Source organism: Hesperophylax consimilis, chromosome 6 (genome assembly GCF_061612785.1).
Source record: "Hesperophylax consimilis isolate HC1 chromosome 6, BYU_Hcon_1.0, whole genome shotgun sequence".
Lineage (NCBI taxonomy): Eukaryota > Metazoa > Arthropoda > Insecta > Trichoptera > Limnephilidae > Hesperophylax > Hesperophylax consimilis.
The window spans coordinates 30919995-30936615 of NC_142841.1; the positions used below are offsets into that span (position 1 = coordinate 30919995).

At 32.1% G+C, this 16621-nt stretch overlaps 1 protein-coding gene across 2 annotated transcripts in view; it reads left to right on the forward strand.

Annotated features, from left to right (window-relative positions):
• The first annotated feature begins 600 nt into the window (after positions 1 to 600).
• pHCl-1 (pH-sensitive chloride channel 1) overlaps positions 601 to 16621 on the forward strand; it is a 319881-nt gene continuing 303860 nt past the window's right edge. For both annotated transcript variants that reach the window (XM_089632549.1, XM_089632548.1), the window contains exon 1: positions 601 to 1074. The gene's annotated coding sequence lies outside the window, so the exon portion shown is untranslated. The remainder of the gene's footprint in view (positions 1075 to 16621) is intronic.

A 16621-nucleotide genomic window follows, 5' to 3' on the forward strand; every position in this document is an offset into this window, starting at 1 on the left:
CTTTCTCTCTCAAAAGTTTCGCGCATCGTAACGAGTGCCGTCTGGCGCCGTTTAAACATAGACAAAAATATCAAATACGCGACGTAATTCCTACGATGAATGCGGGAAAATGGTGGACATAGAAACGATCAATGCGATCTATTTTTGTATGAAATGAATTCGGACTAGAAGAAATAAATGATACATCCGGGAAAACGATTATTCGAGGAACGATAGATAGAGGTTTCACTGTATTTTACAAGTTGTTTGTATCACTGAACTATTGTAAATACATCAAGAATTAAAACAATTTAAGAAAATATAAACACAAATAAACAATAAAAACATAAAATAAATACGTTAAAATATGAGCAGAATATAAATAAAACAAAAGAGATCACATAAACAACACTACTAGTAATTATCATTGTCGATATATTTTTTAACAGTAAACCAAATTGATATCGATGTGGCAGATGCTCCGTCGCTCTCTTGTTGGCGTTAAGTCGGGGCCGCAGCCCTGTTGCGTAATTCCCCCTCCTGTCTGCACACCCCCCCCACTCGTCCCACCGCAGGACCGTAGCGCGCTACAGTGCTCTACGCCGCACTGAAGGGTAGACATCTCGCGGTGAAATCGGTAACTATTACGCTAAGTCGTACTTTATGTGATTTTGTTTAGAGATTAACGCTGAAAAATAGCTTTAAAAAACTTATTCTGTGCTACCGAACTCACCGCGAACGTACACCGACACGAGATAAGAGTGAACTTTTAAAAAAATATTCCGAAAATCTACTGTAAAGTAACCGCACACACTTTTTCTTTGTGATAAAGAACTTTAATATAACTTTTTTCGCGAAAATCAATATAGTTTCGATTATTTTCATAAATTATAAAGCGGTTTTTGTGGAAGCTTACGGAACGAATGGGTTTCTGTTTTGTTGAATAAGCAAGTTGTAGTATTTCTTTGTCTTAAGCGAAGTGAAAAAACTCAATTTGACGCAGAGACAAAGTTTTGTTTGGGTCGATTTCAAGTGACATTTACCGGAAATCCTCTGTGTGTGTGTGTTCCTTGGATTAACTGCCGAAAAATACAGGTATTTATACTTACTTTGATTATCTACTTTATAGACCTTATTTAAAAAAAAAACTATCTTTCCACAAACATACCACTAAACATTTTTGTATTGGGTGTTATTTAATAAATCGAAAAAAATATTGGCATTATTCTCATGTATAAAACTTTAAAAGGTTCCCACATAGTCGAAAGAAATTTCGATCTCGCAATATTATTTGTTAATTAGCACACTTAAGAGCATCATTAATGTACAAATTGATTGATTTTTTAGTAAATTATGTATATTTAACGCTTAAAATAGTCATTTAACTTTTTATTTACAGTATTATATATATTTATATATATACCAATGTAAAAGTTCGTGATAAGATGATATACAGAAATCAACTGCTCGGTTTGTAATAAAAGGAAATTACACTGATGTATAAATTCGATCGCTTGCGAAAACCCAATTCAATTAACGGTCGGAAAGTAAGCGAGGAAAAGTTGTCCTATTACGTAAGCAAATGTTGGGAAAAGTTTTTCGATCCGTGACAAAGGCTTTGTAACCCAGTAGGTATGTGATCCTTTGCCAAAATACGCGTTTATATTTCAAAGTTTTAAAGTCAAATAAACTCCTTCAACACAGTAAATTTAATTAAAAACGTGACAGTTGATTTGGGCTATTGCTGGATATAGTTCTTCTGACTATTTATATTTCAATAGAGAGGGACTGAAGAATGTGTTTGAGACGGAGTATGAATGTGAATGTGGATAAAGAAATGAATGTGTGCCAAGACATAGTTATGTGGCGGTTTATACTCTCTGCCTACCTTTGCAGAGAAACGACGTTATGGTTAGTTATTTAGTTAAGGTGCAGTTTTTTTAAGTCTCTTCTCTGATATATTTAGAGCTATTGATTACTCTTGACTCAGAAAGTGCAGAAACGGGCCGTCTGTCTGGTAGATTACCCTATCTTAACAAAAAGATTTCAATCTGTAGAGCACAGGCGTCAGGTTCCTTGTTCTATGTGTTCTCTGTCCTTGTTCGACCAGTGTAATAATGGAAGATGCTTCGAGAAACTATCGTCATTGATCCTTTCGGCACAGGTGCATAATCGTGAAACACACAAACATGCGCCCAACATTATATGTACACGGTTGACATTGGTCTCTTCAAGACCCATTTGCACTCTTTTCTCTCCTCAAAAGACCCTTCACACATCATCCCCAAAGACGACATAGACTACGAGGGAATTTTTTTCCTCAGAACCTCCTGTATGGAATTAATATCATTGCTCTAATCGCATGTCCACTTCTCCGGAAGATATCCAATGTAAGATGAAATCACTAATAATGGTTCAATAAATTAGCGTTTTGGCATCCGTTCAACCTTTTGCTAGACATTAAGTTATCGAGTTGACTAAATTGCTCAGTGAAAATGCAAAGCATTTTATTTCTATCGAATTCTATCAATAGCCTACCTAACCTCGACTATATATATATATATATAAAGTAGAACGTATCGTTACTCATGATTGAAATGAAACATGGCTTATTAGATAAGCAAGTTTGATCAAATACTTAAGTCGTGTCATATCAAGAGTCAGAATAATAGTATGTACGACTTGTACGAGACGTTGCATGATAGAGTTATATGTCGGTCCATCCTATCTGCTTACAACTCCGGGAAACGGCGTGATGGTTAGTTAGTAAAATAGGTTATTTGCTTCTAGTTGAAAAACGTTGAATTTGAAAATAGAATAAAAAAGGGCGTTGTTGTTCGTTATGTTCGGAAAGCAAACGAAAATTTATGTTTGAAATATGTTATGCAATATACAAAATACATAAAATAACGGATGTAATAAATATGTATGTATTTCTCTCAATACTACATAAATCTCTGATTTTTTTACTGAAATGCTAATGCTCCGTTTTGATCTCATTTTTGTATTTATTCATTTAATTGCATGCATCTATTTTCCAGCATGATTACTTATCTTGTTATTATCGAATTATTACATTTACCTATTCTCTTTATAAATGCTATCTAATCACTTTTTTGAGCATTGTAATGCAAAAAGGGGAACATATACAGTTTTAGAATTTAAATTTTACTTACTAGATAATATTTTTCACTATTAGTTCAGGACAAAGTCGATTTTAAGAAGAAAATCTATTCCTAATGTTAATATTTTTACCCCCTTATAGATGGACGTGTCTTAGATTTTGTGCAGCTAAGAAAAAAACATTTACTCTAAATTAAGGGTTGGTTATCAGTTGTATAGAGTTTGAAACGTGTTTATTAGTAAGTATATTGTTTACCCTTTATTCAAAATAACTATAATGTATTGGTCACTATGAAACAGGCAGTTGTCTAGTATGGTGATTCAATGTTTCAATGCCTTGTATTTTTCTATTAAAAAACCATGTATTTTATATATAAAAAAATGTATCTGTTGGTTAAACGTCAGAAAATACGGCAAGCTAATGGAGGTTCAGAAACTATTTTTTTTCTTTTGAGTCTTTTCAATCTATTTCCTTGCTTGTCAACCTTTAGCGCTTGGAAAACCGATAATGCCTAGTCATTTCAGGACCGTTTCGAAAAATGTTGGAGCGTACACAGAATGTTTTTATGTCGATTAAAGAGTGTTAGTAATTAGGTAGTACCTGTAATTCTGCCAGGGAATTTCAATTTAACAAGTCACGCTACTAGTTTAAATAATTTTGAAAACCTACAAATTTAAAGCTAAAAATTATTGATTGAAATGGAAAACTTCCCGTTGTTTAGAGTTCTTCGGGAGTTAAACAAGATAACATCAGTTTGAAGTTACATCCTTAATCCTCATTCCACGGTAGTTATCAATGTTGATTTCTAAGCTTTCAAAAGCTTTATAAGATAACTGAAGCAAATTATGATGCAACGTATCGTTGAAAGAGTGGGAGATGAATAGTTATTACATTATTCATTACCAATTGAACAAGCAATTTAAAAAAAATGTAATTGGAATTGAAGAGCCAATTAATTTGCGTACCTTCCTATAGTGGATGATTGGCAGTGTTGGTAACAATAGCATTTCAGTTCTGTTAATTAAGGTAGTAAGTAAGGTAGTAGTTAAGTAAGGAGCAAATTATATTACTGTTCTTATAAATTACCCCATTCCTGACACTTTCATTTGTTGGGTGTTAGCGACTAAATTGTAAATCATATACCTAAGTATCCAAATATAATGACTTGTTAATCGTCAATTTAGAAACCATTCCATCTCGTGAGGGGCCGAAGATTTTTACGAGCGCTCAGCCTTAGAAAGATTTGTGGTCATAAAGCATTATACTTGTATATTCAGCATCTTTTCACTTCCACTCAACTGTACAAAGGCGAGAATGGCCTACTGTAGTAACAATCTCGCATATCTCACAAAACAAGACCAACTCCGTGGCATGCAGGTTAAGATCCTTCTCTTCGGATTCAGAAGACGCGGGCTCAAAACCAGGGGTGCAAAAGTTTATTTTGATAGAGCAGCGCCCCTGCAAGGCGAAGGTCCTGGGTTTAAGTCTCAGATGCGACCCCTATTTTTCTTTAGTAATTAAATATTACAATTTGAAGTTTTATTCCTTAATTTTTTTTTAAATAAAAAAATAATATTCATCCTAGACTTGCAGAAAAGTCAATAGATGTCGCACATTAAAATACACATAGGATATATTTATCCAAGACACTATCTAGATTTCATTTAGTTCGAGTTGAATCTTGCGATCATACATAAAGATAGCAGCCAATAAAATTTGCGTTGGGAAAATGAAGATATTGTTAGTAGTTCTTATTCAAAGAATGATACAGTTAAAAATCTTTTCTCATCACCTAAATATTAAACGAGGAATAATTTCCCTTTTCATTTTACTCCAAGACATTTTCCAATTGTTAAGATTTAGAAAAATCGTTCTATAATTCTTCACATAGGCAAAGAAGATCTTTCCTTTATAATATCGGTAACTGAGGAAGAAATTATTGATTGATGAAAGAAAATTTCTTTATATTTCTCTTAATCAGAAAAATACCTGTTAATACTTTGATATTTTTTCTTCTAGTTTGGGTGCCGTTAATTTCAATGTTCTCCATTGATAGTAAAGTAATTTCACAAATTTATTGTTTTCCGTTAATAATAAAGTAATTCCAATAATTAAATGTTAACCATTAATTAAAAAAGTTATTCCATTCATTAAATGTTCTCCATTAATAATAAACTTATATAAAAATTATATGTTCTCCATTAATAATAAAGTAATTCCATAAATTAAATGTTCTCCATTAATAATGAAGTAATTCCATAAATTAAATATTCTCCATTAATAATAAAGTAATTCCATAAATTAAATGTTCTCCATTAATAATAAAGTTATTTGAAATTTAAAAAATTACATGTTCTCCATTAATAATAAAGTAATTCCATAAATGACCAGGAAACGTCAACAAAATATTATCGATGCCGGGTATAAATTTTACTACCTTTACAAATAATAATATTAATGTTGACCCAACTGATGGCTTAAAGTGTAATATCGTATCGTAGTTTTACTGCCCAATCATAATTATTAAAGTAAACAGTAATTGTGTTTTGTTAGGTGATCGATTTTACGTTGATTCCGTGGCTTGGGGCTACTGTGAAATAACGATGAAGAATAACGCGTAAATTGTGAACAGAATTTTTGTTTCTAGAAAACCTAGGATAATAATACATGTCTATGTAAATTTCTTTTCGAGAGAGCAGTAAATTATAAACTGGAATGCAACGTAAAATATAACACAAGTTTTATGTAATCTATATAGGTATTTATTTAAAACATTGGTTATAATCGACCAGGAGGGGTTGTTTAACAGAATTTAAATAATTCAGAAAATTACAAAGTTTATATTCAAGTTCTCTAAAAGTTATATTTATATTATGATATTATCCAATTTAGTAGCTGGCCCTTTGAGATTTACATAAGTTGTAATGTTTTGGGACGCGTTTCAAAGTGATTGATAATCTAGTATCAGCGTGGTGATTTAGAATAATTATTCAGAATGAAAACGTTGCTTGAACTTTCTTTAGCCAATACACAAAACGGTCTTCTATACAAAGGAATGCAATATTATAATTCCGCTGCTGGGAACTATAAAGTCTGCACACATTGATAGATTTAAGATGAATTGTAGGTACCACATTAATGAAAAGAAAATTTAATAAATAATCAAAATGCATATATTATGTGGAAGTCATAATAAATTAGACATTTGTAAACTTGGATGTAATGGCTAAAATAAGTCATTAATATACGTTATATAATAACAGGTTCCGGACAGTTCTTGTGCGGAATTCATACAATGTTTTTTTAACAGAACCTGAATATCTAGATGATATATTCTTTTTCCTTCCGTAAAACCGTAATTGCGGTGAAATAGTTCCACTAGCTTGGAAGCGCAACGGTTTATTATATTTATCAAATATTACAAGTATTATATTGTTTTCATCGCATTCCTTTGAGACCGTCATTAGACTGTACTTCATAGTCAGCAACTTACACTTTCTACCAACAAGAACTCATCCCTTATAAGGACACCCATGCCCATTCCGTCCGACAAAGCATCACGTGCTTATTGCCAATTTATTATAATTATTACATAATGCCTATGGCCCGTTCTCACTGTGAATGGTTCCGCGGAACGAGGCAAGCAAAGTCATGGCGGTGGATTGAATATATCATTCTATGCGCAAAATAATATAAATTGGATACGTCACGATAGTGAAAACGACGCCTAATATATATTATTTGTTCTAACGAGACTCTTGCATGTATTTTCAGCTGATTTGCGAAAATTTTAGTGAACACATTTTTTAAATTGAAATACGAATGTGCTAGAAAAAATAATAAAAATTTGATAACATTGTCACTTAAATTATTAAAATAACCCAAACTAAATCCTAAAAACCTACTAAGTACTAATATCTAATACTCATACTTACGAGTATTAGATAGTTAAGTTACCAGTTAGAAAAGGAATGCAGCAGAATTCGACTAAGTTTACCATAAACGTATATCTGTTTTTAGTTCGTGATGTCAGTATATATGCTAATGATCTCAGGTAATAAACATTACACAAAATTATAAAAAGGATTAATTTTCGAATTTTGACATTTTAAAACAAACAGTGATTTTGACAATGTGAATAAACTAAACTGTAATAATTATTTTTTCTTCGATCATAAACCATATAACAATGGTTTAAATTCAATATTAAAAACTCGATTTCGTTACGGATTTTGACAGATAACTGATTGAAGCTCTAAAACTATATTAAAAAAAATCCGTGATTCAAACGATTGAAAAGTATACATTTTTTGTAAAAAAATCTACGATTTGGAAGCACTAACTGTCAGCAGTCAAAAATACATGTTTAGGGTTTGCAAAATTTGTTCGGAAAATATATAAGATTTTTGATGGAAAAAAGTTATTATACAGAAAGCATTAAAGATCTTTATGATAACAAACTGGAATTTAGGTAAATCGTCTTCAATGATTGCTTTTTACAGAACTTTTGGAATGTATTTAATTGAATTAAAAAGGTTTTTTTTAATCAGAAAATTTATGTATTTTCCTAACTAACTTTACCAGATATACAATTTACAGATAAATCATTTATTTATTGCAGTGTTTATTGAGTAAAAATACTAGAAAGTTATGTTTAAGGCTATTTGAAAATAGATAGAAAGTAAAATGAATAATTAATGCCTTTTAATAACCTTCCCAGAAACGAATTTAAAAAAATCATGTATGTTGCTCATTTACACTTTGCGGACACCGTGAAGCGATGTCCGCGTGGATATGGTCCTTAAAAGTGACATAATTTGTCATTATCATTCACATTGGCAGAGGCATAATTCATTTTATTGTTATAGCTTTCCAAATGAATACATTTGATTAATTTTTTTAAGTAGTGAATCGGTCATAAAATGTTGTTTAATTTGACAAGTTCTTAGAAAAAACATTATTATTTGTGTTTATTTTTATGCCTGACAGCTGTGTTCCATTCCAGAAAGATTTTAAAACTAAAAGGCGAAACAACTAATAAAGTGAAAAGTAAATTATACCAGGATAATTTTGAAATGCAGGGACTGAACGCAGTTGGCGCTAACAAAAAAAATATCCAAAGAAGCGAAGCTAGCTGTGCATAATAGAGTGCTGGTACTTACCCTGATGTATGGAAGTGAAGCATGGAACTAGCAGAGAAAGGATGAAAGTAAACTGAATGCTGTTGAAATGAGATCCCTGAGGCATACGTGTAGTAAAATCATGTATGATCGTGTGAGAAATATGGAGATCCGGGTAAGATTTAGAAAGGGATACTTAGTTGGTGTGGGCATGTAGAGCGAATGATCGAAGAAAGGAGTGTAAAGATAATATATGATGCGAATGCGAATGGTAGTTGAAGTCGGGGACGCCCGTGGAAGACATGGCACAATCAAGGGAATCAGATACTCAAGTCGGGCCATGTCAAGGGTTAGAAAAAGATAAGAGTATGTATGAATGTGAATGAGGCAAGAAGTGTGTGCCAAGAGTTGTTTGGCGGTCCGTCTTCTATGCCTACCCCTGCGGGAAAACGGCGTGATGGTTAGTTAGATTATTTTTTGTTTGATGATTGTGAAAAATTAATGAATGTAGTAATGTTATTCCAAAATACAGTTTTGAATTTAAAGCGAAATTGCTAAATACCAAAAATATAATTTAAAAGAATAGTAGATCTGGTTACTATCGCCCTCGTGAAAAAACACCACTCAAAATCGAAACGTTTCGTTGCTTGAAATGGCTTTAACCGAGTTTGGTGACCAGATCTGAATAGGCAAGTTCTTCCAACCTTCCTCTCTCACATTCATTTCATTCCCTTACCTACTCAATACAGCCTCAATAATAGACACAAATTGGAATGCTATAGTCCTGCAATCTCCAAACGGTTAGGAGCAATTTGGACCCTTGTCCTGGATTCACACTCAAAAAAGACTTTTCAAAACTGGCGGACGAAATAGCTGTCACGCATAAAACACATAACACATTGTATACGGACTGCCTGGAGGTCCGTCGAAACCAAAAAATGTAGTTTTTAAAATCAATATGTTTCATGCAGTGTTTCAACATTAAGAAAAAAATTATTCGTAGTTAAAAGTAAGTTACTTTTATATTAGGGGTTAATTTTTAAAAGCTCCACATAATGAAGCATATTTTTTTATTATCATATATTTGCGGGACTTTTATTTTGTGTCAATAACTCGTTTGAATAGTGTTCATAAAATTTGGCCTCCTAATGATCAAAACAATGATATTAATAAATATGGCGAAAAGGTTTAGTATTGCATTACGATTATATTTGACCCTACACGTATAGTGACTTAATATAATGTTATTCCGATAATTATATTGATTTGACCTAAATAGAACAGCCAGGAATAGTTATTCGCGTTACGTGAACGATTGACTTTTCTAATAATTATGAAAGTAATTGTTTGAAAACTGTGAATTGAAAGCGACTCTTTGTAAAATTCCTTTCTTGGTTTTTACATTACTTGCAAATGAATTGAAATTTTAAAAAGTCCAAACTAATGGAATAATAATCCTTCTACCGATTTATAACATGTTATTTCTATTGAACACTTTAAGTTTTTAAGTTCCCTCAAAATATATGTTGTTTTTGAAGATAATAACTATACTATATAGAGTCGAAACGGTAATTATATGAAAGACAATCGATAGAAAATAAATCGTAAAGTGTATGAAAACATTCAGAGTGTACCTTTAAATGCATTAAAAGGCATTTTGTTAAGAGATTTTTGCTCTATTTTTAACGAATCATGTGTTGTGTTTCATCAAATATTTTTAATATTTTCGCTTGATTATTATCGTTGTTTTTAAACATTAGCGTTCTCCCTCTAAAATTAATATATACACATATCCTTTTTTACTACGGAGTCAAAGTGAAGCATGGCAATCATGCAAAAAAATGTTATTTTAATAATAATTTAAAAAAAAAATTTTGTTATAGGTAAAGTTATGTTTTTACAAGACAAGGTTTTTATACAAGGCACAAAGGATAAATGCCGCGGACGGGAATTGAGCCCGTATGGTCTGATTTCCGATATCAATTTCAATTCAATTCCCGTCGGTGGCATTTATTTTTTCTCGGAAGATTTTGTCAGTTTATACTTGTGTTTCAGGCTTATAATTATTGCTTTTAATAATAAATAATTAAGTTTAAAAAAATGTTCGAAGTATCTAAATTATTAGTTTTCGGAAATAGAAGCATTTTAAGGATTTATCTAGAGCAAATGGGGCACTCTTCTTACATTTTATCTAGAATGAATGGGGTACACTTCTTATATTTTATCTAGAGCAAATGAGGCACTCTTTTTTATATTTTATCTAGAATGAATGGGGCACACTTCTTGTATTTTATCTAGAGCGAATGGGGCACACTTCTTAGTTTTTATCTAGAGTGAATGGAGCACACTTCATGTTTTTTTATTGTTTTTTCATCGACGCGAAAGATTGTTCACAGATAAACTTATTTTCAAAACAACAAACATGTCTGTATAAACTGAAGTAAGGAGAGTGTTTTATGTATGCCATTCCCAGTTCAATTCAATAACTGAAGTAAGGAGAGCGTTTAATTTATGCCATTCTCAGTTCAATTCAATAACTGAAGGAAGGAGAGTGATTTATATGTATGCCATTCCCAGTTTAATTCAATAACTGAAGGAAGGAGAGTGTTTAAAGAATACAATTCTCAGTTCAATTCAATAACTGAATTAACGAGAGCGTTCAATTTAATTTGACTGAACAGAGCGGTACAAAACATTACTTCTCGGTGCCATAAAATAGTACAGCCCTTAATAAATAGACACTGATTTCAAGCAATTTTTCTGATAAAAGTTAAAATTTTTATCCATTTTCATAAGTTCATTTCAACAGAAAAATATCTGCACGAATTGGAAAATATTTAGCTTGCATTGTTGCTATCGATATTTTTCTGAGAAAACGTGATAATTTCTTTTGGCAAGTATCAATACAAATTGAGCCAATTTTACGTCACATTTTGGCGGATTGTTTATTTCGTTGCGTCTTAAAACTTCACTCATTGTTTATTTTTAATTTAGCTTCACGCGAGTAGGTACTTTGTGAAAATATTTTCATTGCAAAGTGTTAGAATCACTTCATGTCATTTGTTAGATCATTGCTCAAATTTCTTACAAAAAATTGTTCTTTTGCCAGGAAAGTAAAAGTTTGAGGATTTAATTTCATCGAAGAAAAATATAAATTTAGTTGTTTTCCACAAACGACATTCTTATAACATTCACAAATTTTTGGAAAATTTTTCAGATTATTGCAGTTTATTTTTATCAATGGAGGTTTGTGATATTTATCACAAGAGAAAAACATTCTATTTGCCAAAAGCGGTTTGTACAAAAAAGAAATTCTATAGTTTTATTTTGTCTTACACCGATGAACGCAAGAAAAAAAGATAATTTTTTTTTTCCGTTTCATATTTTTTATTAAACGATCATGATTTTACTTTCTGAAATTACCGACTACATAGTATCACTAAAATTATAAGGTACCTAATAATGTGTTAAAATATTTTGTTCGGGTAAAACGAAATCGTATTTCTTTTCCTAACTTACTTATTCAATATCCGTTTGTTGAATAAGTAAGCACGAACTCTCATAATGTTTTTGCCATTTTACACGGTGAACTGTAGCTAAGTCATTTGAAAGGTTTCTTGTTATCCACTATAGAATACAGTAAATATAACATTATAGGAAGGTGAAACTAACCTAAACTATTCCATTTTCCCACTACTCAAAAGGAGAATATTCATTTCAAAGAATCTCTGCAGCGTCATTCTTCTTAAATCTCAACGAAAAAAGTGTTAGCAAATAATGCAGGAATGCTGTAGTCCGATCAATTTTTAGCAAATTTTTTAGTGCAATTTGGTGGATAATAACCAAGGGTGAGTGGATTTCTCGATCAAATAAACGACAAGATTGCCAGAAAAATAAACCTAACATAATATTACATCTATGAATAGTTGGCCAAACTTGATCACGAAACAACAGCTGGCCTAAAATATAATTTGATTAGAAATAGATGATGACGTCAGACATGCAGCAACATGTTTCGATTTAAAAACAGAGTGGTCAGTGAAACCAATAGACAAATCTATGCCTATCGCTCCATAGAGAATGGCTAACGAAGATGGTGATGATTATATATTATTTTTTAAAATTATACTGACATCCGTCAATCAATATTTATAATGACAACACTGATCGAATCTATTTTCAGAGTAATCTGAATGGTTGATTGACAACTTTGTATGCACGTGGAGACGCCAGATAAAAATTATTTTCTGTACTTGTGCGGATATGTGGGCGATTATGTTGTTTTAGAATCGGCACAATAATAGCGTGTCTCGTGGTGATATCAATAATCAATTAGCGATAATAATGATTCCTTTTCACGAGGCTAACCAAACAATTGATCATAATGGAAGCACTCCTATTTTAGGACTGCGTTAATGACGCTATTAGATTTTAATTAGTTAGCAGTTTAAATTTATGTTTTAGCCAAAATAATTTCCACATGCATTTAAAAGTACCTAATGTATTTATGTTTATGTTCCGTGAATACATTCGGCGAATATTGAATGTAGTTCTGCAAAAGTAGTTTCAAACCATAGATTATCGCATATTATTAAGTCCATGAAACTTACTTTGCCCACTTATTTACTTTTTCATGTGATGTGTTTAGTGAACCAAAACAATAGTTTAAATGGGATATTATAAAGTACCATTTGGAGTGAAAAGATTGATTTTTCTTGAATAACGGAAAAAAATGTTTCGATTGGAGTAGTTTGTAAAATATTAGCGAAACATGTAGAAAAAGTTTGGTAAGAAGCTTCTATTCCTTTCGTAAGCCACCACGAGGAGCGCGAGTAACGTGTAAAAAAATACTGTTTTGTAAATTTAAGGTTAACCACGCCACCTAAAAACGTCATGGGAAGTCAAAAAAAATTTGTGTTTTGTCTCGTGTAGTGTAGGGTCATTTATTAACAAAATAAGGATTTTTAAATTCTAAACATAAATTAAAATCACTCCGCCCTCCTACACATGCATATAAATATCGGAACAGATTTATAATACATTATAACATTGCAGATTCAGATGCCATCGAAGGACAAATGACATTTCGACAAAAAAATTTTTTTCGTCTTTATGTCCGGGTTAAATCTTTCCCAAAGGAAAAACTAAACCCTTCCACACACTTTTCCACAAATGATCATCTTGTCAATCCACATTATGCAAGTGCATTATATAAGCATAATAAATACAAAAATACAAGAACAACACGTCAACTCACCAGAGATCAAATGGGAAAATAATTAACCGACCCCAGATATTTTTTTTAGAGGATTCGGCTCAATTAGGCTCTCCTACTGATCCTTCAATATAATTATTTAAAAAAATCTTTCGTAATCCTACATGTATTTAAAACGATTGATTTTTCAATTTTTCTATACAATTTCTTTGACAGATGTAATACGCCTAAATTTTGAATGAGAGAGCTAGGTATAATGCCAGTAGCCGAAATAACAAATGGTAATATTTTTATAGACTGAGAATGCCAAATTCTTTTAATCTCATTTCCTAAATCTGTGTATTTTCATATTTTTTCAGAAACCTATTTTCGAATATTGCAGGAATTGGGAATTGTGACATTATTATTAATTTTAATCAGGACAGGAAAACAATTTTGAACAATGATGGTGAAAAAACGTTTTTAATGTCTAACTAGGAAGATTTTCCTGTTTTAGGAGAGCCAAATATAAAGACTTTTTTTATTTCTTAAAAAATACGTAATCGAAGCGTTTTAATTTAATTTATATTTTGACAAATACATTTTCTACAACGATTTAAAATGAGCCATTTTTGATTTGGAGCCAAAACGACATGTTCGTTATCATCTTGATTTCGGCGGCAGCGTCATTGACGTCACGTGTGACGTTGATGGCGGCCGTCTTACCTGACATTTTTGTGAGTTTTCTATGTCATAATGACGTTGTAGTCAGTTGGAACCGTTTTATACATGCGATTTTAGGTCGTTTATTAAATCAGTAATTATGAAAGTACGATCATCACAATCGGAAAAATAAGTCTACTTAAAAAAAAAATTTTAAATCACCCACAAATTTTTAACAGTAATCATATATTTTCAAGATATCGATTTTTGTTGTTGTTAATACTTAGATTTTTTCTGTACTCAAAAGCGCATTTTGTATTTTCATATATAATGTATTTTTTTGTTCCAATATCAGATGAATATCTCTTGTAATTCTTCTTGTTGTAATACAGCTACTTGGCATTAAAAATACTGCAAGAACTTATTAAAGTAATATATTATTTTAATTTTCAGTATACTTTGCATCTTCGTATACTTCAGTATACTTTGCATTTTCGCAGGCGTACCACAAGGGTCCATACTAGGCCCTACCTTGTATATAATATATGTTACTGCAATGAAATTTATTTTTTCTCATGTAAAACATTACGTTTATGCTGACGACACAGCATTAGTTATTTCACATGAGGATTTATTAATAGCGAGTAATTTACTGCAAATTGACTTTGTCACTCTTCAAAAACGGTCACATGATGTAGGTTTAATAATCAATGCTAAAAAAACGAAGCTTATGCACATCAAATCTCCTCATAATAACATCACCATAACTCCTAAAATTATTTCTCATGACTTTAATTGCATCCATAACTTTGTAATACAACCATGCTCATGCAAAAATATTGAACTTGTTTCAAAATACGTATATCTAGGCTTAACAATTGATTGTTATTTTAAATGGGATATACATATACAAAAAGTGTGCACACGGCTTAGAGCTATAGTGAGCAAACTTTATAGATTAAAGTTTTTTGTTCCACCAAATACTCTTAAAATAGTATACCTATCATTGGCGGAATCCCTAATAAGATACGGAATAACTTCATGGGGACATTCAACAAAAACAAATCTTCTTTCAGTCCAAAATGTACAATATTCTTTGGTAAAATTATTATTAAACAGAACTAAATACGAACAAAGAAATGACGTACCAAAGTCATTACTATACAACTCTGTAAATGTATTATCTGTTCGTGCTTTATTGTGGCTTAAAATTGCGAGTCAGCATACATTTCAATCTGAACATAATAAAATAGTGACACATGTTCATAATACAAGACTAATTGCAAACGATGGACTTGTAGTTCCCAGATACCTGAATAAATATGGTCAAAGAACTCTAGAATACCTCGTTCCAATAATTTACAACATGTTACCAAACTCAATAAAAAGCTGTGAATTGACTCACAGAAGGAAATGTATGTTAAAAAAAATGGTTATGTGAAAGAATTTTTTTGTACTAATGTAATTATGTGTATATTTTATGTACTTGTTAAAATTGTATATGTATTTAAGAAGTAATTGTTAAAAGAACCCGTTGACAAACTGATATCAATCAGTTTAACGGGACTTAAATTGTAAAAAATGTATTTTTGAAAGTTGATAAATAAAAAAATAAAAAAAAATCCTGATAAAGCCACCATGGTTCAGAAACAAATCGTAATTTAATTTCAAATTCATTAAAATATGTGTGAAAAAAATATTTTATAATTTATGATTAAAAAATAATACATTCTGAATTTCAGCACAATTATCAGATTAGATAGTGTCCTCAGGGAAAATTTCTCCCTCATATATCACAGAAAAAAGAAATGCATTTTGTTTTTGGTATATTTTCAATAAATAACGTAGAACCGTACAAGAGTCCCAACTCCGCCGTCGGTTCCTCACTGCGGCTTCTATATGAAAAAGCTGAGGATCCGGCATCGGGATGTACTCCACGTCATACGGGGGCTCGATGTTAACAAAGCTAGTGGACCTGATGGAATACCTGCCCTGGTATTGCAGAGGTGTGCTGCGGAAATAGTTCCAGTTTTGACAAAGCTCTTCAAAATGTCCCTGAAGTGTGGCACTGTGCCCTCTGGTTGGAAAAAAGCGGTAATTCACCCTATTCCCAAGAAAGGTGACCGCTCCAACCCGGCCAACTACCGCCCCATAGCGATCACATCAGTTCTGTCCAAAGTGATGGAACGAGTGATCAACGACAAACTGCTCACATACCTCGAGAAGAACAAAATTATCAACGACCGTCAATACGGATTCCGGCGGAACCGCTCGTGCGGTGATCTTCTCGCGTATGTGACGCATGTTTGGGGGCGGTGCCTGGAACGTCACGGTGAGACCCAAACGGTCGCACTAGACATATCCAAGGCCTTTGACCGGGTCTGGCACCGAGGACTTGTCAACAAATTGCATTCTTACGGACTTCCCGCATCCCTGTGTACGTGGATTGCTGACTTTTTAAGGGATAGGTCGATTCAGGCGGTTGCTGACGGTTTCACCTCTTCCTCGCACTCCATAAATGCTGGCGTCCCACAGGGATCG